This window comes from Parasteatoda tepidariorum, chromosome 8 (genome assembly GCF_982258835.1).
Source record: "Parasteatoda tepidariorum strain Cologne lab strain chromosome 8, Ptep-v5.0, whole genome shotgun sequence".
In the NCBI taxonomy this organism is placed as follows: Eukaryota; Metazoa; Arthropoda; class Arachnida; order Araneae; family Theridiidae; genus Parasteatoda; species Parasteatoda tepidariorum.
In genome coordinates, this window is record NC_141762.1 from 17,004,320 (window position 1) to 17,009,266 (window position 4,947).

The window sequence follows — 4,947 nt, forward strand, 5'->3', positions numbered from 1 at the left end:
AAACCTCCAGTGGTTAGCCCGACGACATTAGGGTCCATGATCACTCTACACTACCCCTATGGATATTTTTACGACAGTTCTGTGGTCGGTGTGATTCGAGGGGCGGAATTCGTATCACTGGGGTTTGTTCTCTGTTCACCTTATTGGAAAGCGAACGCTCTATCCCCTGAGCCACAACGGCTCTTAAATTATTGAATTGAAAGAGAAAGGTATCCCTTATTCGAATGATTTGTTCAAAAGTGTTTAAAGCACACAATGTAAAAAAGTGCTACGCTAACGAACATCTGGTAACTTTTCCTAAATTCTGATAACCTCGGGTTTCTCACAAAAATTTTCGGGAATTAAAAAAAATTACTTTAATATTTTTTTATTTATTTGCTTATTTATTTATTTGCTTATTCACTTACATCTCGAGAAAATTTTGAAATGTCTTTTATTTGACTTATATAGCGCAGGGCCCGCGTTCAAATCATTAGCTAGCAAATTAGCCGAATATCAAAAATATAAGTCGATATTCAAAATTCTTAGTCAGAGGTAAATCTTGACAATTTCTTATAATTAAGTTTTTATGCTAAAAAACATAAAAAAACTTAAAATGAAAATACAGTTTTACTATAAACTGAATTATTTTATAAAATGGAAATTCGAATCAAGAGTCATTTTGCAGTAAGAGAGGATTAAATGAGCAATGAATGGGGGTAATGATGAAAAATGTAAATCTTGAGGGAAGGAGGCTTTGAGGGAAAGAAATAGGAACAGGCTGAGGTTAATTTTTGATAACTTCTTAGATTAGAGCAGTAATATAAGGATAAACCTAAGACAACATTATGTTATTGCACATGTTATTGTCACAAGCAAAAATATTTAGATTCTTCATCAAAAATATTTGGAAGATAATAAGCATCTTGCTATCACATATTCTGTTTCGCTGACACAAGCTTTATGAAAAATTTCTCACGTGATATCGCGTGATCCGGCAATGGACACGATAAATTGTATTTTAGGATTGTTTCTCAAGCTGACATTCTCACTTGTTTGCATTATCTCGATTAAATATAATTCTAGTTGGTAATGCGACGTATCTAACGAAAATTGCTGTAATCGATTAAAAAATACAGGATTTGTTCAGAAAAATTTCCCTTTACCCTTTTTTTTAATGTACATATATTTTTCAGGATTGAGGGGAATATAATTTCTTCTTTTCGGTAGAAAAAAATTATTCTCCATTACTTTCGCCAAAACACAATTTTTTTCGCCGAATTTGTGATTTTATCGCATTTGGCGAGATGGCAATTACTAAACGCTGGCCCTGATAGTGCTAAACCTAATTCGAGGCTAGTGTTAAACCTAACTCAAGGCTCAAGGGCTAGAGCATTCGCTTTCCAATGAAGTAAACCTGGTTCGAATCGCAGCGATGGCTGGTCGATACGAATTCCGTATCCCACTTGCCCCGACCAAAGTGCTGCTGACGTAAAATATCCTCAGTGGTAGATGTATCATGGGTCAGAGTCCCCTTGCCGTCAAAATAACGTTGGGAGGTTTTTGTGGTTTCCCTCCCCATCTGACGCAAATACTTGCTAGTTCCATTGAAAGGTCCTCCACAAAGGCAAATTTCTAATACTTGATCCAGGATTTCCCTTTTCTTCTGGATTGGGTTCAAAATTACAAGGCTACGGAGGTGAACATTAGCAGTGGTAAATCCAAAAACTTTGATCGCCTGTTCATCGACGGTTATAAAATATAAGATAAAACCTTACTGGAACATAATTTGTATTTATTGAAACTCTCTTTATGTATTTTTCAACTTCTATATTATTTTCGATTTTCTCCAGTTGTTCAACATCTTCTTACGGAAATAAATTTGCTTAATAAAATTTCCTATGGTAGAGCTAAAATTGATTTTATTTCAATCAGGTTAACTAAATTTAAAAATAATAATAAGAAGAAAAATATTAATATCATCAGAAAGTATCAGCAATATCCTTTAAAAAGAAAAATCTTGTTTGTCGAGGAGAATAAGTAAACATTATTGAAATTTCCTAACAGCGCTTTTTCCTTATCACTTATCTTCTTTTTCGTTTTTTTTAAAGAAAAATCAATCACTATTGTTTAAATAGTATATACTACAAATTAGGTTAAGTTTGAGTCAAATTGAAAAAAAAAAGAATTTTTTTTTCTTTCATTAGAAATAAGAGACTCCAAACTTAAAAAAGCATAAATTTTTATGGGAGTGGAACTAATGGTTGAAATCTAAACCAAAGTGGCGCATTAAGTTTTAATTGTTCGATCCTCAGACAGCAATTACTTTTAGGAATCTGTCGAGTAGAGTATGACATGCATTGATCACTGCATTTTTAATGACAAATTTCATGCAGATTTTTGTTTATTATAAAGGAATACGTCAGTTTTTTTCTTCATTGTGAAGCAACTCGATTGCGTCCCATAACAAATCAAAACCTCTGAAGGGGGTACTGGATCGGAGTTTGATAGTGCGCTAGTTCAGCTCAAAATTGCGATCTGCAGATGGATGGGTGGTGTGTGAATGCGTTCTTCCTATAAAACTGGATGTGACGCATGTTGTCTTCGGATCATCCTCAGGGATGTTTCCAGACTGTTGCCAATAGCCTAATGTGCAGGTATAGTGTGACGTAAATAAAAAGTACCAAGTGAGGCAACTTGTATTACATTTTTAAGCATCATAGTTTTTTTTATCCTTGAGATTGGCGACTTTCTTCTTTATACATTTTTTCTTCTTCTCTTTTTGGAATGGGGATAGTTTTTATTTTTTCCTAGTTCACGAGATTTTTTTCGAAACTGTGTTTATTTTGAACAGATGTCCTTCCATTCAGACAGAGGTATGATTCCTGTAGCATTTTCAATTAAAATTCATAATTTTAGTTTGAAATTTATAATTTTGCAAACTTAAATATTAATTTCCGATTAAACAAGAAACAACTGAAGAAAATATTATTGTTATTATTATTATAGTTATTATTTTTTTTTTACTCCACGGAATTTTTTCAAATTTGATTTTATATAAATTATTAAAAGGCATGGAACCTTCAGAATTTTATTAACTCTTATGCATCGAAATCTTTATTTTAGAAATTTTTTCCTAATTTAATTAGTTGGTGATCATTCCGTCATATTGAATAAAGCCATCGTGCGCACCCTTTAATAATTTTTTTATTAGAATTTTGCTTCATGGCATCTTTTAAAACCGGTTTTATCTGAAATTTAAAGCATATAATTTTTCATGTACTATATTTGTTTAATAGGTGATCATGAAGTCAGATTGAATATGGTTTTCTTGCGAATTAGTTAGTGAATTTCATTTAACTTTATCACCATGAAATGTTTTTGAAGTAGACAACACGATTTATTATTTTCTTTCTTTGGTGTAATTAGGCAACCTTAAAGTCTAAGTGTATACCTTTGCTTCAATCTTGGTGAACATTAAAAAAGCTACTTTCCACTCATGAATAATAAGAAAGAATTCTTTATTAGAACGATTCGCTCATGCGATGGAGTGCAATTCATCTTTCATATGGCGTAAGTTTTTTAAAGGGTCATTCAAACTGAATACGATTTTTCATAGCACGAAAAAAATCGCATACGAACCTGCACGTCTAAGACAATCGGATGAAATGTGAATAGCTCCTGAAGGAGATTTTCTAAGGCACTCAGCGGGATGAATAGAACTCATTTCTAGATAGAATAGCTTGAATCTCTTTCCAGAGTATGAAGAGTGCTGTTGTTGTTCATTTACATCGCACTAGAGCTGAACAATGAGCTATTGGTGACGGTCTAGGAAACATCCCTGAGGATGATCCGAAGACATGCCATCACAATTTTGATCCTCTGCAGAGGGGATGGCACCCCCGCTTCGGTAGCCCAACGACCTGCACGCGAAGTCGAGCAATTTACGGTAGCACAGTTTAGCGTGGACCAATACCGCGCACCCTTGGTCCCTGCGCAGACTGATCCAAGTGGTCACCCACCCACACACTGACCGCAGCCAGTGATGCTTGACTTCAGTGATCTGCTGGGAACCGTGTCTTAACGATCAGTCCACTGCGGGACCTACGGAGAGTGAGATAAATGTTTTAGCAAACCACAATATGTCTTCCAAGTGGTGTGGTCGGAATAGTTTTTGTCTACTAGACTGATTCGGGGTTCTGTTTCCTGTTTAGTTGCACTAGAGTGATGTCAAGAACCAAACGAGATTCCCAACAAACACTTTAATGGCTTTTGTTATTCTTAATTGAGTGTAAATAAAGCAAAGTTTAAAAAACCGGTGTGGACTATAATGTGTTTACTTGGAAAATTGTGAACTGACTTGATGTTCTAGGAGGCTATATTATTTGAATTAGAATTTAGGTTTTTAGCCGCTATCACTATTCATAAATAAATCAACTAAATTTAACTTACAATCTATCAGTAAGAGACTAATACTAATAAGCATGATTACGTGAAGTAGTTTTTTTAATCCTTTGAGTATAATCTCCTATTTTAGCTATTTATGTTTCAAAATCGAATAATCTCTTTATGAGAATATATTATTTTATTGTTAATATTATTAAATTAAATTAATATTAACTAGAAAATAACATATTAATATAAATTAAATTAATATTAACTAGAAAATAGCATATTAATATAAATTAAATTAATATTAACTAGAAAATAATATATTAATATAAATTAAATTAATATTAACTGGAAAATAATAATTCTGTTTTCCAAAACAAATATATTTTTATTTTAACAATTTTTGTTGAATACTCTTGTAATGTTTAACTAGAATATTTTTACGATTCCTGTGATTCATATTTCCGAGACCTCTTTAACAGTTTCATTTCTTACCCACGAGATGGCAATTCTTATAGAATAATAAACGATTAAATAGAATGCAGAAATCGATATTTCGATAAGGATAATTAATTT